This window comes from Hemitrygon akajei, chromosome 6 (genome assembly GCF_048418815.1).
Source record: "Hemitrygon akajei chromosome 6, sHemAka1.3, whole genome shotgun sequence".
Lineage (NCBI taxonomy): Eukaryota > Metazoa > Chordata > Chondrichthyes > Myliobatiformes > Dasyatidae > Hemitrygon > Hemitrygon akajei.
In genome coordinates, this window is record NC_133129.1 from 11,886,780 (window position 1) to 11,909,604 (window position 22,825).

The following is a 22,825-nucleotide window of genomic DNA, read 5'->3' on the forward strand; positions in this document are numbered from 1 at the left end:
AAGACAACAAACTGTGCAAATACTAACAGAAATAATAATAATAATAATAATAATAGTAATAAGTATTGAGAATATGAGATGAAGGTTGTGGAATCAGCTCAGTGCTGGGGTGAGTGAAGTTGTCCCCTCTGGTTCACCATCAAAGGTTTACAGCTTTGGTCACACTGTTACAGGAAAGATACTGTCAAGTGGGAGAGGGTGCAGGAGAGATTTATGATGATGCTGTTTGGACTTGAGTGTCTAAGCTATTGGGAGAGGAGTTTTATTTCCTAAATGAGGGGTGATCTCATCGATGTTTATAAAATCACGAGGGGTATGGATAAGGTGGACAGTTGTCTTTTTCCCAGGAGTGGGGAGTCTAAATCAAGAGGGCATAGATACAAAATAAGAAGAGAGTGTTTTAAAGGAGACCTCAGAGACAACCTCTTTACACAGACAGCAGTGAAGAACCTGAATGAGCTGCCAGAGGAAGTGGTCGAGGTTGGTAAAAGTACAATTTTAAAAGATATTTGGATACATAGAGTCTGAGAGTCAGTGAGTCCTCTGCCAACTCATTGAAGTTTTACCCAGCTCGAACATTTGGCTAGATACATGGAGGGAAGGGGTTTGAATGGTTATGGGCCATGCATGGACAACTGGGACTAGCGGGGAGAATGCTGTCGCTTGTATGGACAATTGGGTCAAAGGGCCTGTGTTCTATGAGACCCAAAGGTTGTAGGTGCTCGATACGAATTCAAAATATGGTCATGGGGAACAGAGGATTTCCCAAATACAGTATGCAGCCACGGTCGCCAGTATACTGTGGTGACCACTTTGAATGAACTGAGGTTGTGAAAAGGAGTATACCATAGAGAAAATGATGAAGATAGCTCAGGAACTGTCTGCGAGGTGAGGAATGGGGTTAATCTTTCATGCCAAAAACCTTTCATTAAAACTTCACCAATCTGCTAACTGCCTCTCTCTCTGCAGATGCTGACTGACCTGCTGTGCATCCTCAGCATGTGCTATCTTTATTTCAGATTTCCAGTTGCTTTTCATTAAGCTTTTTCAATTACTGTGTAAAAATGTAATTCTGTCTTGCCAATAGATGTAAAACATTGATACTTTTGAAAGGGAAGAGAATTGAATTGAAGGATTTGGTGCTGGGGTTGGATGAAGTGGGAGTGGGAAGAAGGTTTTGTTGAACATGTATATCAGATATCCTGTTCAGTCATAGTAATAGACTTGTAGAAAAGTACAGCACAAAAACCAGTTATCTGACCCATCTAGTCTGTATGGAACCATTTAAAATGCTTACTCCCATCACTGCCCTCCAAACCCATCCCATCATGTACCTATCCAAACTTCTCTTAAATGTTGAAATCGAGCTTGCATGCACCACTTTCACTGGCAGCTCATTCCACACTCTCACAGCCTTCTGAGTGAACAAGTTTCCCCTCATGTTCCCCTTAACCTTTTTACATTTCACCCTTAACCCATGACCTCTAGTTGTAGTCCCATCCAACTTCAGTGGAAAAAGCCTATTTGAGTTTACCCTATCTATCCCCCTCATAACTCTATTAAATCTCCCCTCATTCTTCTATGGTCCATGGAATAAAGTCCTAACCTATTCAGCCTTTCCTTATAACTCAGGTCCTCCAGACCTGGCAACATCCTTGTAAATTTTCTCTGTACTCTTTCAACCTTATTTACATTTTTTCAGTATGTAGATGACCAAAACTGTACACAATGCTCCAAATTTGGCTTCACTAATGTCCTATACAACTTCAACATAAATTTCTGTGTACATACTTAGTGATTGATCACAATAGTACAGAAGCAGGCCTATTGGCCCATCTAGCCCATGCTGACCTGACCCACCTACCTACACCAGGAAACCATTCTCATCCATGCACTTATACAAACTTCTCTTAGATGTTACAATTAAACCCACTCCTGCCACTTCCGCTGGCAGCTTGTTCCACACTTTCACCACCCTCTGAGTGTAGATGCTGCTCCTCAGATTCCACTTTAGTTCTCGTCTCAGCCAACCTGGGGGGGTAAAAACCTGCATGCATTCACTCCATCTATACACCTCATAATTTTATATGCCTCTATCAGATCTCCTCTCGTTCCCCTGTGCTCCAGGGAATAAACTCCTAACCAATCTTTCCCGTTAACTCAGGTTCTTCTCCCAAGCATAGGAGTTCTGTCTGACTCAGTTCTGTAAGGATTTATCACATAATACAGCCAGTCATCCCAGACTATCAGTAAACCTACCTTTGGCTCCATTTCCACTTTTTAAATAAATAAATTGGTGAAAATGCGCGCTTGTCTTTGAAAAATTGACTTTACTGTGGAGTTTCTTGGAGCGGTATCCAGGGGAGCAACATATCACTGTTGGAGAGTCTTTGCTGGAGTATTGCCAACCCCACACTTGGGCCTCATGGTAGGATTGTAGCCGGGCCTGGCCATTCCTACTTAAAAAGACCTGAGGCAGCCTGCTAATTTGAAATTACAGTTGTTGAGAACAGCAATTGATGCCAGTGAGCAAATCCTCTGTCTCCACCCCAAACTCACAGGCTGATCATGGTAACTTCTCGTGCAACTGATGTCACAGTTCTGAGGATAGGGAGTTCATGTGAGTGTAGTCAAAGTGTGTGTGTGTGTGTATGTATGTCTGCGCATCAGTATGTATGCATCTGTGAATGTGAGTGTGAGTGTATACCTGTTTATGTTTTGAGTAGTCTATGTGTTTGTATGGATTTGTGGTCAGAGTGTGTAAATTCAGGTGTATTTGTGCGGTCAAAGTGTGTGTGTGGTCAGTATTAGCCTTTTGTGATCAAAGTGAGAGTGAGAGAGTAACAGAGCACATCTGGGGCAGGGGATTGAAGCTGCAATGTAGTTTTACTCTGTTCTTTATAATAAACTTCATCAGCCAAGCATTCCCTTATATCCCACGGCTATCATTAATCACTGATACCAATATTAAATCCCTCTGAAGACTTGAACTTATTGAAATGGTAAATTCCAGGAAAAAACAGAAAGATTCTATCGGTTATCAGACTTGTGGTAAATGTGCTGCTCATCCTATTTCAGATTCTGTAAGCAGATGGTTAAGCTTCTTGCTCTGGAGCAGTGGGTTTATATATTTTTGGTTTAAGGATGGCAGTTGACGATTTGCAGATCAAGAACTTGAAACATTATTGCACAAAGCAGACTTGGAGGCACCAGTACTGACCCAGCAAACAACGGGAAAAGCTTAGCGTGACATTAGAACGGGGGAGATAGAGCAACCTTCACCAATTTTGACTGTTATTTCCTTTTTGTGCCTTGGAAGCAAGCGCATTAAAAAAAAGTTTACTTGAAGAGTTCAATATTGCTGTGTACATAGGGACATTGCCTTTCTGATTAGATTAGATTAACCTTATTTGTCCCATGCACATTGAAACATCCAAACATACAGTGAAATGGGTTGTTTGTGCAAAGGAAGTGCTTCTGGCACCAACATAGCACATACCAGCACAGCCCAGGCTCTTCGGCCCACAGGGTTAGACTGTCCCACTTTAAGATCAATCTGACCCTTCCCTCCTACATAGCCCTCCATTTTTCTTTCATGGCTGCAACTCATTAATACTAATCGTTCCTAACCACCTTTGGAATTTGAGCGGAAACTGGAGTACCTGGTGGAAACCCATGCAGTCACGGAGAGAATGTAAAAACTCCTTCAGAATTATGTGAGAATGGGTAGTGCAGGTAAACAACAAGATGCAAGATTATTGAGGTAGCTTGTGAGTGCAGGGGTCCAATTTATTGTACTCTAGGGAACTAGTTAATAATCTTATGACAGCGGGATAGAAACTATCCTTGAACCTGGCTTTTGACTCTTTATTCTTAGCCGTAGATGCTGCCTGACCTGTTGAGTTCCTCCACCATTTTGTGTGTGTGCTACTATGGAATTACCAGTATCTGCAGGATCCCTTGTATTTATGACATGCTTTCAGGCTTCTGAATCTTCCAGATGAAGGGAGAGGGTAGATCAGAGAATGCCCAGGGCAGGTGATATCTTTGATTATGCTGGCAGTTTTACTGAGGCTGTGAGAAGCATAGACAAAGTTCATAGAGGGGAGGCTGGTTCCTGTGATGTGCTGAGCTGTTTGCATTAGAAAGGGAACAATGGCTTAAGAAGGTGACTCAACAAAGGCAGTGAGGCCTTGCCAGTGATGACTGCATCCTGTCAGAAAAATAGTGCTTTACTAAGGAATGCTGACCATGACTTAGAACGTTCCGGGCTGTTCAACTGTTATCTTCTTTGCAGCTTAACAAATAATTGTCTAACTACACACACACACTCGCACACACACACACTCGCACGCACGCACACACACACACACACACACACACACACACACTCGCACGCACACAAATAAATATATAATTGTTTATTTGTATCATTCTGGAAAGCTCTGGAAGCTTCTCTGCTGTTGCATTATTTGAATAGGAGCCATCTGATTGGTTGACTTTTATCTGCAAATTTAATTGGACTGTTTCTTCTCAATGATATAAAAAGAGCTGACCACACAGCTGGCCCTGCCTTCTTTGCTCCTCTCTCCCTTCCATTACTAGACCTCTGTCACTGCCCAATTTCAATTTTCTTTGTTCTATTAGCGCTTAATAAAACAATTGTGAAGCAACAAGCGTTATGCCCCTTTCCTGACTTTCGAAGGAACCTTGGATTAAAAACATAAGAATCCAACAGGACATTTGCATTGTTCTGGAAAAGGCATAGATTCAATACAGCAAACACATCAAAAATACTTTTTTATAAAAAATATAAACCCCCGTTGGCTAAGCTCAGCAGACATTACCCATCACAGGCAAAGCCCTCCCTCTATTGACCACATCTACGTGGAAGCTGGCACAAGAAAGCAGCATCCATCATCAGGGTCCTCCAGCACCCAGGCCATGCTCTCTGCTCGCTGGTGGCACCAGGACCCTTGCTACCAGGTTCTGGAGCAATGATTACCCCTTAACCATCAGGCTCCTGAACCAGGGTGGATAACTTCACTCACCCCTACACTGAATTGGCTCCCTACCCTATGGACACAGTATACACAACTCATGTTCTCAGTAGTATTTATTTATTTCGTGTATTTGGACAGTTTGTCTTCTTTTGCACATTGGTTGTTTGTGTGTAGTTTTTCATTAACTCTACTGTGTTCTACTGTGAATACCTGCAAAAATTGAATCTCTGGGTAGCGTATGGTGACATTTATATACTTTGATAATAAACTTACTTTGAACTTTAAACTTTGAAACAAAGCTAGTTTGCCTATCAATTAGAGTCCCTTAAAGATGGTGCCTAACCAGTACGTTATCCTCAGACTGATCTGATTGTTCTCACCTCACCTCAGGCAGCAGCTCGATGCGGCATCTGAACAAAGGGTGCCAACGAGCTTATGGCCCCAGATGTGTTTTTGAACTTTGCTGCAGACCCTGGAGCTGGGCATGAGCAATAGCTGAATTTCAAAGTTCAAAGTAGAGTTATTATCAAAATACACCTATACAACCTTGGGATTCCAGAGCCAAACTTTAGATTCATTTATTTATCACATGTACATTGAAAAGGATTGAAAAGGATATTGGATGTTGCCTGGATTGGAGGGTGTAATTTATGAGAATAGGTTGACTGAACTTGGCCTTTTCTCCTTGGAGCAACGAAGGATGAGAGGTGACCTGATAGAGGTGTATAAGATGGTGAGGGGTATTGATCGTGTGGATAGTCAGAGGCTTTTTCCCAGGGTTGAAATGGCTAACACGAGGGGGCATAGTTTTAAGATGCTTGGAAATAGGTGCCAAGGGGATGTTAGAGGTAAGTTTTTCACACGGAGATTGGTGAGTGCGTGGAATACACTGCCGGCAGTGGTGGTGGAAGTGGATACAATAGGGTCTTTTAAGAGTCTTAGATAGGTACATGGGGCTTAGGATAGGATGCTGTCCAAGTTGCATGCCATCTTGGACAATGTCTCCCATCTATTCCATAACGTACTGGTTAGGCACAGGAGTACATTCAGCCAGAGACTCATTCCACCGAGATGCAACACTGAGCGTCATAGGAAGTCATTCCTGTCTGTGGCCATCAAACTTTACAACTCCTCCCTCGGAGTGTCAGACACCCTGAGCCAATAGGCTGGTCCTGGACTTATTTCCACTTGTCATAATTATTATTATTATTATTATTTATGGTTTTATATAGCTATATCTCTACACTATTCTTGGTTGGTGCGACTGTAATGAAACCCAATTTCCCTCGGGATCAATAAAGTAAGTCTGTCTGTGTGTCTATAGAAAAATAGAGGGCTATGCGGTAGGGAAGTTCTAGGCAGTCTCTAGAGAAGGTCTCTTACATGGTCGGCACAACATTGTGGGCCGAAGGGCCTGTAATGTGCTGTAGATTTCGATGTTTCTACGAAACAGACAGTGAAATGTGTCATTTACATTAAAAACCAGCACTATCTCAGGAGGTGCTGGGGACAGACTGCAAGTGTTCACACACACACACACACACACTCACATACACACACACACACTCACATACACACACACACACACACACACTCACACACACACACACACACACACACACACACACACACAAGAGTTAGTTATTGAATTCAGCAGGAGGGGTGTGGTGGGCACACAGGCTTCTGTCTACTTCAATGGTGTTGAGGTTGATAGGGTTGACAGTTTCAGGTTTCTAGGTGTGTACATCACCTGCCCTGCTCTAACCTTGTGGCTGCCTCAGGAGGCTAAATAAAGGTAATGTAGTAGTTAGCGCTATGCTCTTACAGTTCAGAGCTTTGGAGTTTGGAATTTAATTTTGACGCTCTCTGTATAAGTTTGTACTCCCTTCCTGAGTACATAGTGGTCTGGATCCCTCCCACAGCTGAAAGACACACCAGTCAGTGGGTTAATAGGCCATTGTAAATTGTCCTGTGATTTGGCTGGGGTTAAATAGGTGGGTTGCTGATGGTGTGGGTTGTTGGGCCGGAAGGACCTGTTCTGCACCATGTCTCTAAGTAAATAAGTAAATTTGACATCTCCCCATCGACCCTTACCAATTTTATTGATGAACTGTATAGAAAACATTCTGTCTGGATGCGTACCAATTTGGTATGACAATTGCTCTGCATATGACTGTGAGAAACTACAGAATTGTGGACACAGCACATCATGGAGACCAGTCTCCCTCTACGGACTCTGTCTATACTTCTCATTGCCTGAGTAGAGCACAGACCCACCCACTCTCTCTTCTCCCCTCTCTCATTGGGCAGGTGACAGAACAGCCTGCCAGCACGTAAAAAGATAAAATAATAACATTTAAGAATCATTTACACCGGCACATGAAGAGGCAAGGGATAGAGGGATGTGGACCTTGTACAGGCAACTGGGATTAGTTCAGATTAGTGTCATTTAATCTCACTGATTAAAGCATCGAGGAAGATTGAAAACATCAGGCGAGTGTGGAAGGCAAGCGAGGTTCGGCGCTGTCCACCAGCATCTAGCTCGCTGCTGCCGGAGGAAGGTATCTGCGTGTGGTGGTCTCCCTCTCACTCGCTTTTCCCTAGAGAAGGTCCCTGTGTTCAAGTGGTCTCTCTCTCTCTCTCCCTTGATCCTGTCAGAGGATGGTACTGATGTTCTGGTTCTGCAGTTTGGGGATTGGACTGAAGTTCCCGATCGCTCCTTTCTTTTGTTGCTATTTTGGGTGACTTTGGATTGGGGCGGCCTGCAGATAATGAACACTGAGCTGAACTGAAGGTGGAATCTTTCAATTTTGTGTTTTATATTCTGTGGTTTTGCTCGTTCTTTTTTGTTGCCATTTGCGCAATTTGTTTTTGCATTTGGAGGGGGTTTTGATGTTTCTCTTTGAACAGGTTGCATGATTTTCTTTGTTTCGAGGCTGTCAGTGGGAAGACAGATCTCAGTGTTGTATACTGCATACGTACTTTGAATCCCCTGAACCACTGCCCAAAGGGCCTGTTCCTCTGCTGTACTGCTCAATGTTCTTTGTTTCAGGATACGAAGCCATTTAACCTACCAGTGTGTCCAGATGTGCAGATTTACTGCGGCGAGCATTCTAACTGGCTGCATCACCGTCTGGTTTGCAGTGGGGGGAGGAGGGGCTACTGCACAGGATCGAAGTAAGTTGCAGAGAGCTGTAAAGTACTCAGCTCCATCCTGAGCACTAGCCTCCACAGTATCCAGGACATCTTCAAGGAGTGATGTCTCAAAAAGACAGCATCCATCACTCAGGTCAAGCCTTCTTCTCAGTAGGAAGGGGGTACAAAAGCCTGAAGGCACAGACTCAATGATTCAGGAATAGCTTCTTCTTCTCTGCCATCAGATTTCTGAATGGATATTGAATCTATGAACACTACTTCACTACTTCTTTAATTTTGATTTTTGCACTACTTATTTAATGTATATACCCTTCCTGTAATTCACAGTTTTTTCTCTATTATTATGTAATGGATTGTTCTTGTTGTGATATGTTAAACCTGATTTGAATCCGATGTCTACGGCACGTAGGTGAAGTCCACTGTTCACATCCATCTTGTTTTGTTAATCCATTCATTGGACATGAACATTATTGACAAGGTCACCATTTCTGATCCATTTCCAGTCACCACAAACCGAGGAGACAGGTAAATTTCAAGTACATAGTGGGATCTGGAGACATCGACTGAGCAAGGATGGTAGATCTTTGTCCGCTGAAAGATGTCAACGAACCAGATGGGATTTTCCTACAGCAGCACCCAAAACTCAGGAGGACCTCGGTGGTCTTTGGAGGCAAATGGGCCGTTGATGTTTCAGGCTGTGACTCTTCATTTGCACTGGCCGTCTTGATGAAGGGGCTTGACCCAGAAATGTCGATTGTCCATTTCCCTCCGTATATAGTTCTTGACCCACTGAGTTCCTCCAGCACTTTGTGTGTTTAATTTATTTTTTTAAAATTTCAAGGTACAACATAGTAACAGGCCTTTCCGGGGTAATGAGCCTGCACCATGTGACCAATTAACCTATTAACTGGTACATCTTTGGGAGGAAACGGAAGTACTGGAGGAAACCCACATGGTCACAGGGAGATGGTGCTGGGAATTGAACCTGGGTTGCTGGCACTGTAAAGCATTATGCTAACTGCTACTCTACCCTATTGTTCCAGATCCCAGCATTTGCAGTCTCCTGTGTCTTGGAATTTTCCAACAATCTATTTTCACATTTAAGATTTTCTTTTGGTTCCAGATTGATTTAGTTATGCAAATTTAATTTTACCAGCTGCTTGTGGTGGGACTTGAACTCAGGATCAGCAATTCAGAACATGGGTTGTTCATCCAATAACCCAAACACTCTGTTACCACATCCATATCTGGTCTTAAATGACATTGAATTTTATATGTTGCACCCTAACATTTGAATGTTTGTTATTCCCATAAAAGTCACTCAGACATTCTCATAAAAATTGCGTATAATTGATGAATGCTGTTTATCTGATGCGATGTGCCTGTGATGGTGCTGCAAGGTTTTCATTGCATCTGTACACACACATACTCGTGCATGTGACAATAAACTTGCACTTTGGTTTTGACAAACTGATGCAAGGTCTTGTTCTGGTTCTTGTTCAAGTTCTGGGGGAGGTGGGACCGGTATAAACAGGACCGTCTGCACCTGGGCTGGACTGGACCCAATGTCCTAGGGGGAGCGTTTGCTACTGCTGTTCAGGAGGCTTTAAACTAATGTGGCAGGGGGATGGGAACAAGTGCAGAGAGACAGAGGGGTGTAAAATGACAGTAGAAGCAAAAAGTAGTAAGGTGAAAAGTAAAAGTGGCAGGCAGGCAAATCCAGGGCAAAAAGCAAAAAGAGCCACTTTTCAACATAATTGTAAAAGGGCTAAGAGTGTTGTAAAAACAAGCCTGAAGGCTTTGTGTGTCAATGCGAGGAGCATTCGTAACAAGGTGGATGAATTGAATGTGCAGATAGTTATTAATGAATATGATATAGTTGGGATCACAGAGACATGGCTCCAGGGTGACCAAGGATGGGAGCTCAACATCCAGGGATATTCAATACCCAGGAGGGATAGACAGGAAAGAAAAGGAGGTGGGGTAGCATTGCTGGTTAGAGAGGAGATTAACGCAATAGAAAGGAAGGACATTAGCCTGGAGGATGTGGAATTGATATGGGTAGAACTGCATAACACTAAGGGGCAGAAAACACTGGTGGGAGTTGTGTACAGGCCACCTAACAGTAGTAGTGAGGTTGGGGATGGCATTAAACAAGAAATTAGAAATGCGTGCAATAAAGGAACAGTAGTTATAATGGGTGACTTCAATCTACATATAGATTGGGTGAACCAAATTGGTAAGGGTGCTGAGGAAGAGGATTTCTTGGAATGTATGCGGGATGGTTTTCTGAACCAACATGTCAAGAAACCAACTAGAGAGCAGGCCATTCTAGATTGGGTATTGAGCAATGAGGAAGGGTTAGTTAGCAATCTTGTTGTGCGATGCCCCTTGGGTAAGAGTGACCATAATATGGTGGAATTCTTCATTAAGATGGAGAGTGACATAGTTAATTCAGAAACAAAGGTTCTCAACTTAAAGAGGGGTAACTTTGAAGGTATGAGACGTGAATTAGCTAAGAGAGACTGGCAAATGATACTTAAAGGGTTGATGGTGGATATGCAATGGCAAGCATTTAAAGATCGCATGGATGAACTACAACAATTGTTCATCCCAGTTTGGCAAAAGAATAAACCAGGGAAGGTAGTGCACCCATGGCTGACAAGGGAAATTAGGGATATAGTATCAAGTCCAAAGAAGAAACATATAAATTAGCAAAAAAAAGCGGCACACCTGAGGACTGGGAGAAATTCAGAGACCAGCAGATGAGGACAAAGGGCTTAATTAGGAAAGGGAAAAAAGATTATGAGAGAAAGCTGGCAGGGAACATAAAAACTGACTGTAAAAGCTTTTATAGATATGTGAAAAGAAAAAGATTGGTCAAGACAAATGTAGGTCCTTTACAGTCAGAAACAGGTGAATTGATCATAGAAAACAAAGACATGGCAGACCAATTGAATAACTACTTTGGTTCTGTCTTCACTAAGGAGGACATAAATAATCTTCTGGAAATAGTAAGGGACCGAGGATCTAGTGAGATGGAGGAACTGAGGGAAATACATGTTAGTAGGGAAGTGGTGTTAAGTAAATTGAAGGGATTAAAGGCAGATAAATCCCCAGGGCCAGATGGTCTGCATCCCAGAGTGCTTAAGGAAGCAGCCCAAGAAATAGTGGATGCATTAGTGATAATTTTTCAAAACTCTTTAGATTCTGGATTAGTTCCTGAGGATTGGAGGGTGGCTAATGTAACCCCACTTTTTAAAAAAGGAGGGAGAGAGAAACCGGGGAATTACAGACCGGTTAGTCTGACATCAGTGGTGGGGAAAATGCTAGAGTCGGTTATCAAAGATGTGATAACAGCACTTTTGGAAAGAGATGAAATCATCGGACAAAGTCAGCATGGATTTGTGAAAAGAAAATCATGTCTGACGAATCTTATAGAATTTTTTGAAGATGTAACTAGTAGAGTGAATGGGGAGAGCCAGTGGATGTGGTATATTTGGATTTTCAAAAGGCTTTTGACAAGGTCCCACACAGGAGATTAATGTGCAAACATAAAGCACACGGTATTGGGGGTATGGTATTGATGTGGATAGAGAATTGGTTGGCAGACAGGAAGCAAAGAGTGGGAGTAAACGGGACCTTTTCAGAATGGCAGGCAGTGACTAGTGGGGTACCGCAAGGCTCAGTGCTGGGACCCCAGTTGTTTACAATATATACTAATGATTTAGACGAGGGAATTAAATGCAGCATCTCTAAGTTTGCGGATGACACGAAGCTGGGCAGTGGTGTTAGCTGTGAGGAGGATGCTAAAAGGATGCAGGGTGACTTGGATAGGTTAGGTGAGTGGGCAAATTCATGGCAGATGCAATTTAATGTGGATAAATGTGAGGTTATCCACTTTGGTTGCAAGAACAGGAAAACAGATTATTATCTGAATGGTGGCCGATTAGGAAAAGGGGAGATGCAACGAGACCTGGGTGTCATTGTACACCAGTCATTGAAAGTGGGCATGCAGGTACAGCAGGCGGTGAAAAAGGCAAATGGTATGTTGGCATTCATAGCAAAAGGATTTGAGTACAGGAGCAGGGAGGTTCTACTGCAGTTGTACAAGGCCTTGGTGAGACCGCACCTAGAATATTGTGTGCAGTTTTGGTCCCCTAATCTGAGGAAAGACATTCTTGCCATAGAGGGAGTACAGAGAAGGTTCACCAGATTGATTCCTGGGATGGCAGGACTTTCATATGAAGAAAGACTGTATCAACTAGGCTTATACTCACTGGAATTTAGAAGATTGAGGGGGGATCTTATTGAAACGTATAAAATTCTAAAGGGATTGGACAGGCTAGATGCAGGAAGATTGTTTCTGAAGTTGGGAAAGTCCAGAACGAGGGGTCACAGTTTAAGGATAAAGGGGAAGCCTTTTAGGACCGAGATGAGGAAAAACTTCTTCACACAGAGAGTGGCGAACCTGTGGAATTCTCTGCCAAAGGAAACAGTTGAGGCCGGTTCATTGGCTATATTTAAGAGGAAGTTAGATATGGCGCTTGTGGCTAAAGGGATCAGGGGGTATGGAGAGAAAGCAGGTACAGGGTTCTGAGTTGGATGATCAGCCATGATCATACTGAATGGCGGTGCAGGCTTGAAGGGCCGAATGGCCTACTCCTGCACCTATTTTCTACGTTTCTATGTCTTGATCCAAGCATCAGCAACTCCTTCCCCAGTTCCCCTCCTCCCCCATAACCCACTGAGTGCTGTCAGCATCATGTTATTTGTTGCTATAGATTCCAACATCTGCAGCTCTTCTGACTTGGAAAATATTGTAGTGTGCACAAGTCCTTGGCACATATATATTGCTAGGGTGCCTAAAACTTTTGCACAGTACTGTATTTGTCAATGAGGAGCAGAAAGCTACTTTGTAAGTCTGGCAGGAGCACAGGATGTTGGGAATAATAAGAGTGGTGCACCACGGGAGGGGTTTGGGACAGGTGACAAAGAAGGAACGCCAGGGGTGGTGGGGGCACAGATACACCCAGCCCTGAGACACTAGGCAAGGTCATTTGATTCCAGACAATTGGCTTATTGATTATTACGGAATGTCTCTCTGGTGCTTCCTATTCGCCCCCTTCTCCCTTCCCTTTTTCCAACCATGATTCACCTCTCTCTGCCCCCTTCCCACTCCTAGACCACAATAGAAACCCATATCAGAATCAGGGTTATCATTACTCACATATGTAATGAATTTTTTTTTGTGTGACAGCAGTACAGTGCAATACATAAAATTACTACAGTACTGTGCAAAAGTCTTAGGCACCCTAGCTATATATATATATGCTTAAGACTTTTGCTCAGTACTGTATATACAACTTTCGAACCATACTGGTGCCTTGGGGTGGTATGGTAATATAGTGGTTAACGCAGGGGGTTCCCAACTGTTTTTATGTTATGGACCCCTACCACTAACCAATGGGTCTGTGGGCCCCCAGGTTGGGAACCCCTGGGTTAATGCAAGGGTTTACAGTGCCAGCTGTATGATCAGGGTTGACATTTCGCCGCTGACTGTAAGGAGTTTTCATGTTTTCTCCATGAGCACTTTGGTCTCCTCCAGGTGCTCTGGTTTTCTCCTACATTCCTGATATGCACGAGTTGGGGTTAGTAAGTTGTGGCCATCTTATGTTGGACTTGGAAGCATTGGCAACAGTGCGGGCTGCCCCCAGCGCAATCGTCACTGATTTCAATTGATGCAAACGATGTATCTCACTGTATGTTTTGATGTACATATGACAAATAAAGCTGGTCCTTCAAGTCCAAAGGCTCGTGTTTTGGCTCTGGTTCTCTCCTCACAGATGCTGCCTTGTCCTTTGGTGTTTCCACATTTTATGCTCTTATTTCAGATTTTTATAGTCTGGTCTTTGCTTCCCAATTAGTTCCATTGTCCAGCTCCTTTCTTTAAAGCTAGAAATCTATCCATTTTATTCATCAATTCAAATTCATTTTGAAAGGTAAGATGGAATCTGCTTGTACTAGGCCCTCAGGCAGATACTTATAACACATGACACTTCCAATGGTAAGGGACCATTTACTGAAAACTAGCAACTTCTCTTACAACTCTGGCCACTTTCTTAGGTTCATCTGTACACCTGCACCTTAATGCAAATATCTAATCAGCCAATCATGTGTTAGCATCTCAATGCATAAAAGCATGCAGATATGAGGTTCCATTGTTGTTCAGACCAATCATCTGCATGGGGAAGAAATGTGATCTAAGTGGCTTTGACTTTGGAATGGTTTATCGTACCAGACCACATGGTTTGAGTGCCAGAAACGAATAATCTCCTGAGATTTGCACACACAACAGTCTCTAGAATAGGTGTTCCCACCCAGGGGTCCATAGACCCCTTGGTTAATGGAAGGGCTCAATGGCCTAAAAAAGGTTGGGAACCCCTGCTCTGGAGTTTACAGAGCATAGTGTGAAAAACAAACTAGTTCTGTGGATGAAAACACCTTGTTAATGAGAGAGGTCAGATAGGTTCAAGCTGACAGAAAGGTGACAGTAACTCAAATAACCACATACTACAACAGTGGTGTGCCGAAGTGCATCTCTGAATCTCAGGTACCTAACAACATGGCCACTGAGCATAGGTCATGTACGAAATGGTATTGTATGCTCACTATACTCCATACTGAAACACCACCCAATGAAATCAAAATAAAGAGTTTTATTTTTAATCTTTTTTTCATTTTATTTTTATTATGCAGCACGGAATAGACCCTTCTGGCCCTTTGAGCCATGCCACCCAGCAATCCCCCGATTTAATCCTAGCCTAATCATGGGACAATTTACGATGACCAATTCACCTACCAACACCGGCAGGTCTTTGGACTGTGGGAGGAAACGGGGCACCTGGAGGAATCCCATGTAGTCACGGGGAGAACGTACAAAGTCCACAGGCAGCGGTGGGAACTGAACCTGGGTCTCCTGTACCGTAAAGCACTGTGCTAACCACTACACCACTGTGCAACGCCAGAGTGGAACAATTGGGAATATCCCCACCCCTCAGCACATCTTTTTTGTCTTTTGCACATTGGTTGTTTGTCCTTCTTTGATTGTGAGTGATTCTATTGTGATCTTTATTATTAACTGTGAATGCCCACAGGAAAATTAATCAAATGGTGACATATACTGCATGTATTTTTACAATAAATTTACTTTGAACTTTGAACATGGACTATTAGCGCAGATCATAGATAAATTTCTATCTCATATCCTTTTGATTTTCTTCTCTAATCTAGCTTGCGTTGTTTCTGGTTTCTTGTGCTGATGCAGCTGCACTAATGAGAAGGATATGCATAGAAACTGAAGCAACATCTGGCATTGCGGTTCCAATGAAATGTTGCTTCACATCTTCTATTAATGTCAACACTGTCTCAAAGATAAACATATGCACATGCCAGTAGGATTTCAGTAACACAAAACAGAGGCCTTGACAAACATGCTGGCTATTTTGAGCTTTAGGTCCTCAGGTTGGGCTCCTTCCTTTAAGATAGAAGGCTGTTAGTTCAATTTTTTTTTATCAGACCCCAAAGGGAAAATCCAGAAAATGAACTTATAATTGGAACCTGGGAGAAAGATTCTGACTGTCTACCCTATCTGTGCCTTTCATAATTTTATAAACTTCTATCAGATTTTCCCTTAGGCACAATTTCTCCAAATAAAACAACTCAAAATTTATCCAAGCTCTCCTCGTAGCTCATGGACTCTAATCCAGCATCCTGGTGAAACTCTCCAAAGCCTCCACATCCGAAGTTCAAAGTTCAAAGTAGCTTTATTATCAAAGTACATATATGTCACCATATAAAACCCTGAGATTAATTTTATTGTGGGCATTCTCAATAAACCCATAATAGAATAACAGGATAATATTCAAAATGAAAGACTTCAACAACTTGGGCATTTCACAAGTGTGCAAAAGACAACAAATTGTTCAAATATAAAAAAGAAATAACAAAAATAAATAGATTAGCAATTAATATCGACAACATGAGATGAAGAGTCCTTGAAAATGAGTCCATGGGGTTATGGGAATATTTCAATGATGGGGCAAGTGAAGTTGAGTGAAAATATTCCCTCTGGTTCAGGAGCCTGATGGTTGAGGTGTAATAACTGTTCTCGAACCTGGAGGTGTGAGTCTTGAGGCTCCTGTACCTTCTTCCTGATCACCTTTCACTATTCAATAGATTTCAGTGAAGTCACCCCTCCTATTCTTCTGAATTCCCGTGAATACAGGCCAAGAGCCATCAGCCGCTCTTCATATGACAAGCCATTCAATCCTGGTGTCATTTTTGTGAACCTCCTTTGAACCCTCTCCAGTTTCAGCACATCCTATCTCAGATAAGGGACAAAACTGCTTGTAATACTCCAAGTGAGGCCTCACCAGTACGTTATAAAGTCTCCACATTACATCCTTGCTCTTATATTCTATTCCTCTTGAAATGAATAAAACCATTGCATTTGCCTTCCTCATCACAGACTGAACCTGCAAATTAACCTTTAGGGAATCCTCAAGTCCCTTTGCACCTCAGTTTTTTGTATTTTCTCTACATTTAGAAAATGGTCAACCCTTTCATTTCTTCTACCAAAGTGCATGACCATACACTTCCCAACACTGTATTCCATCTGCCATTTCTTTGCCCATTCTCCTAATCTGTCTAAATCCTTCTGTAGCCTCTCTGCTTCCTCAAAACTACCAGTCCCTTCACCTATCTTCATATCATTTGCAAACTTTGCAACAATGCCATCAATTCCATCATCCAAATCATTGAAATATAATGTAAAAAGAATTGGTCCCAACACAGACCCCTGTGGAATACTACTAGTCACTGGCAGTCAATTGGAAAAGGCTCCCTTTAATCCCACTCTTTGCCTCCTGCCAATCAGCCACTGCTTTATCCATGCTAGAATCTTTCCTGTAATACCATGGGCTCATTTGTTTTTTTAACTTATATGTTTTATCTGCAGTTTCCTTTTGCAAGTTTGCAGTCTTTGTGTGCAGTTTTTCATTGATTCTATTGTAGTTGTTTGTTCGGTTGTGCATGCCATAAGACCATAAAACATAGCAGCAGAATTAGGCTATTCTACCATTTTTATTCTGTTCTACCATTCCATCACAGCTGATTTACTATCCCTCTCAAATTGATTCTCCTACTTTCACCCTGTAACCTTTGACACCCTGGCTAATCAAAAAACTACTAACCTCTGCTTTAAATATACTCAATCACTTCACCTCCACAGCCATCTGACACAACAAATTCCACAGATTCACTACTCATGTTCTTAGTATTTATTTATTTATTGTATTTGTGCTGCTTTTCGTCTTTTGCACATTGATTGCTTGTCATACTTTGTGTGTCTTTTTCACTGATTCAATTGTTTTTCTTTGGTTATTCTTATTATTCTTTGTTTTTTATATTATTTATTATTTGTTATTTATTATTTTTTGTTCTTCCGTGAAAGCCCACAAGAAAATGAATCTCAGGGTTGTATGTACTTACATTGATAATAAACTTAATTGGAACTTCGAGCTCTTCAAAAACATACAAGTATGTTGTGCACACATTATATTTGCACCAGACACTTGGGGGCTGAATCAAACACATCCTCGGACTGTGATGGTCATTGATTCAATATGACGCAGTTCACTGCAAGTTTTGATGCACGTGCGATAAATAAAGCTAATCTGAAGAAAAAATCTTAAGATGAGAAAAGCTACCCTCCTAAGCTCATATAAATATTAAATGTGCTAATGCCCGTTCCAATCCAAAGAAGGAAAGCAGAAGGAAATGCTGAGTTATCCCTTCATTGCAATAGATGGTTAGGTGCCAGTTAGAATCCTTTTTCAGTAATACTGAAGCAGCTAAAATTAGCTGAAGGTTGAAAACAGAATAGTCATTCTTCTGCTATCTGCTGAAATGCGATCCAGTGAGAGCATTCAGCCAAAATCCTTAGAATTTGGGATAGGCAAGTGGCTACGGCGTCAGAGCAAATGCCAAAGAAATTAAGCAATTCTGCAACAAAATGGAGGAACTTAGACAAGGAACATTTGTACGACCTGTTAATGACACATCTATTTACTAGGCTTTTTCAGAGCAGATGCATGCACATAGGAATTCACCTATGATTTGTAGTGCTCCATGTACTAATATAGTGGTGGAATTATATAAGGCATAATTGCCTTGATTAGTTGGGGCACTGTGTATAAGAGTAAACAAATTCTGTTCCAGCTGTATAGACCTTTGGTTAGGCCACACTTGGAGTATTGTGTGCAGTTCTAGTCTCCCCAGGAAGGATGTGAAGACTTTGGAGATGGCATGGAAAAGGATTCTGCCTGGATTAGAGGGTCTGAGCTACAGGGAGAGGTTAGATGAAGCTGGGTTGTTTTCTCCAGCGGCTGAGGGGAGATCTGATGGAAGTTTATAGGTAGATAGATACTTTATTCATCCCCATGGGGAATTTCAACATTTTTTCCAATGTCCCATACACTTGTTGTAGCAAAACTAATTACATACAATACTTAACTCAATAAAAATATGATATGCATCTAAATCACTCTCTCAAAAAGCATTAATAATAGCTTTTAAAAAGTTCTTAAGTAGTTTACTTAAATACATTAAATACAATCAACCCCGGCACTTTAACATATCTTACTCCTGGCGGTTGAATTGTAAAGCCTAATGGCATTGGGGAGTATTGACCTCTTCATCCTGTCTGAGGAGCATTGCATCAATAGCAACCTGTCGCTGAAACTGCTTCTCTGTCTCTGGATGGTGCTATGTAGAGGATGTTCAGGGTTTTCCATAATTGACCGTAGCCTACTCAGCACCCTTCGCTCAGCTACCGATGTTATACTCTCCAGTACTTTGCCCACGACAGAGCCCGCCTTCTTTACCAGCTTATTAAGACGTGAGGCGTCCCTCTTCTTAATGCTGCCTCCCCAACACGCCACCACAAAGAAGAGGGCGCTCTCCACAACTGACCTATAGAACATCTTCAGCATCTCACTACAGACATTGAATGACGCCAACCTTCTAAGGAAGTACAGTCGACTCTGTGCCTTCCTGCACAAGGCATCTGTGTTGGCAGTCCAGTCTAGCTTCTCGTCTAACTGTACTCCCAGATACTTGTAGGTCTTAACCTGCTCCACACATTCTCCATTAATGATCACTGGCTCCATATGAGGCCTAGATCTCCTAAAGTCCACCACCATCTCCTTGGTCTTGGTGATATTGAGACGCAGGTCCATAAAATTCCATAAAATATTTCCATAAAATTATGGAAAGGATAGACAGGGTAGACAGTCAGAATCTTTCTCCCAGGGTGGAAATAGCAAGTAAGAGAGGATGTGAATTTTAAGTTAGAGGAGAGGTGTAGGGCAATTTTTTTGTCAATGACCAACTTAGTCTGAGGGTGTGCTGGGGACATTCAGCAAGTGTCACCATGCTTCTGGCATAAATATAAATGCCCGCAGCTTACTAACCCTGATCGGTACGTCTTCGAAATGTGGGAAGAAACTGAAACACAAGGGGTAAACTCATGTGGTCACGGGAAGGAGTTATAAACTCCTTACAGACAGTGCTGGAATTGAACTCGCATCGCTGGCGCTTTTGAAGCATTATGCTAACTATGCTGCCCTTGTTGCCATGAGACGCAGGGTTATTTATTAACATACAGCACGGAATAGGCCTTTCGGCTCTTTGAGCTGCACAGCCCAGCATCCCCCCCCCCCTCCCCAAGTTAAGCGTAGCCTCATCACAAGACAATTTACCTGCCAACTGGTTGGTACATCTTTGGAATGCGGGAGGAAAGTGGAGCACCCAGAGGAAACCCACACGGCAACAGGGAGAATGTATAAACTCCTTACAGGCAGCAGTGGGAATTGAACCCAGGTTGCTGGTAAAGCATTATGCTAACCTCATTACTATGTTGCCCTAATGGAGGGATCTGGAAAGATATGGGTCTTAGAAGAGACTTAGTTTAGTTTGGCGTTGTGTTTGATGTAGACATTGTGGACAGAGGGCCTGTTGCTAAGCTGTACTGTTCTATGCTCTATGGAGACAACATTTACTCTTTTATCGTTCATTTTTCAGGGCCAGGAATTACTGCCCACCCTTTGGTGCCTTTGAGACGGTGACTGTGGGCTGCTTTTGTGAATTGCCATAGTCCTTATGGTGCAGATACACTCAGAGGGCTGTTGGGGATGGCCCTCAAGGAGGCAGGCACAGAAACAGGATTTAGGAGGCACTGTCCATGAGACCATAAGACAAAGGAGCAGAATTAGGCTATTCAGCCCATCAAGTCCACTCTGCCATTCTATTATGGCTGATTTATTGTCTCTCTCAACCACTTTCTCCTGCCTTCTCCCTGTATCCTGTGATGCTCTGACTAATCAAGAACCTATCAACTTCCACTTCAAATACACCCAATGGCTTGGCCTCCAAAGTCGCCTGTGGCAGTGAGTTTCCCGGACAGCCAAAGGACTAGCCTGGGCGAGCCACCTCAGTGCATTTTGTAGATGCAGAGAATATGTGTCATTGGTGAGGGAGAATGAATGCCAGTCCAGAGAGTTGCTTTGTCTTGGATGGTGTTGAATTTCCTCAAGGATTCATACCCTTGAAGAAGCGTAGAATAGGTATGAACTTCGTCTTCAATCTTATCCCAAATTCCCAATTCTACTTTCAAATAGAGTATCACTGCTATATACAATGCCAAATTAAATTGGGTCTCTTCTGACTGTGTATCCCTGAATATTCATGTGTCTAACAGCCACTATGTGTTTGCACCACTACCCCAGCAGCCCATTCCAGACAGCCACCACACAGTTTTTAAACGGAACAGTGGGAATTGGATATTGGAACATGAAAATGTACCGTGAATACTCTTCATCCTCCCCCCATCTTCTTACTCTGGCTTCTGTCCCCTTTCTTTCCAGTCCTGATGAAGGGCTTCTGTTTGTTCTCCTCCACAGATGCTGTCTGACCTGCTGAGTTCCTCCAGCACTTTAGGTGTGTTACTATGAATGACAGCTTTTATGTCATCTGTTATTTTCTGGCAATGTGCAAGAGAGAAATGCTGGCTAAATTACTGGTCACTTGAGGAGTGTGGGGTGGGAGCTGGGTTGTCCAACAACCTAACTTTCCCTCCTGACTTTTCTTGAAGATTAAGTGAACCGCTGTTGAAACCACACCATTTGATTTTTACATTTAAGAGTAATTTGGGTAGTTATGTGAATGGGAAGGGTATGGAGGGCTACAGTGAGGGAGCAGGTCAATGCGACTAGGCAGATTAATAGTTTGGCATGGACTAGATGGGCCAAGGGGCCAAGATGCCTTGTGCAGGAAGGCACAGAGTCGACTGTACTTCCTTAGAAGGTTGGCGTCATTCAATGTCTGTAGTGAGATGCTGAAGATGTTCTATAGGTCAGTTGTGGAGAGCGCCCTCTTCTTTGTGGTGGCGTGTTGGGGAGGAAGCATTAAGAAGAGGGACGCCTCACGTCTTAATAAGCTGGTAAGGAAGGCGGGCTCTGTCGTGGGCAAAGTACTGGAGAGTTTAACATCGGTAGCTGAGCGAAGGGCGCTGAGTAGGCTACGATCAATTATGGAAAACTCTGAACATCCTCTACATAGCACCATCCAGAGACAGAGAAGCAGTTTCAGCGACAGGTTACTATCGATGCAATGCTCCTCAGACAGGATGAAGAGGTCAATACTCCCCAATGCCATTAGGCTTTACAATTCTACCGCCAGGACTTAAGAACTTTTTTTTAAAAGCTATTATTAATGCTTTTTGAAATAGTGATTTAGATGCATATCATATTTTTTACTGAGTTAAGTATTGTATGTAATTAGTTTTGCTACAACAAGTGTATGGGACATTGGAAAAAAGTTGAATTTCCCCATGGGGATGAATAAAGTATCTATCTATCTATCTATCTATCTATCTATCTATCTTCTGTACTGTAGTGTTCTGAGAGTCTTTTGGTCTATTCAAAAGATAATGTCAAAAGACAACTGACCAAACCTGCAGAGACTAAGCAAAGTGCAAGTAACCAGAAAGAGTTATTGATCATTACAGAATATCTCTCTGGTGCTTCCTGCTTCCTCCCCTCTTCCTTTCGCTTTTCAAGTCAAATCAAGTGAAGTTTATTGTCATTTAACTATATATATGTATATAACATGTAACCATGTAACATATATAGAAACAAGACAACATTTCTCCAAACCAGGGTGTAAAGCACAGTATCACACATTGCACACATAACACACAATAACTTATGAAGGTAAGGATAAAATCTGCAGATGAATCACACATAAATAACTAGAACTAAAGTGCATTAATATTAAATAGAACAGATTAACCAGTGATGCATCGCCTATGATGCAGCCGGGAGTTCAGAAGCCTAATGGCCTGGGGGGAGAAACCATCTTGACTGTTCTTGTTTTTATGCATCATCATCTCCTGCCTGATGGTAGAAAGTCAAAGAGGATCTAGTCCAAAGCGGATGGGTGGGATCTGCGTACACAACGCTCCTGATAAATGTCCCTGATGGATGGTAGGGAGACCCCTGTGATCCTCTCAGCTGTTCTCACAGTCCTTTATACGGACTTCTGGT

The 22,825-nt window shown here is 42.5% G+C and overlaps 1 protein-coding gene across 6 annotated transcripts in view; it reads right to left on the bottom strand.

Moving 5' to 3' along the window:
• Nucleotides 1-22,825, bottom strand: part of palld (palladin, cytoskeletal associated protein) — a 490,195-nt gene that overhangs the window by 110,559 nt on the left and 356,811 nt on the right. The gene's annotated exons all lie outside the window — the stretch shown is intronic.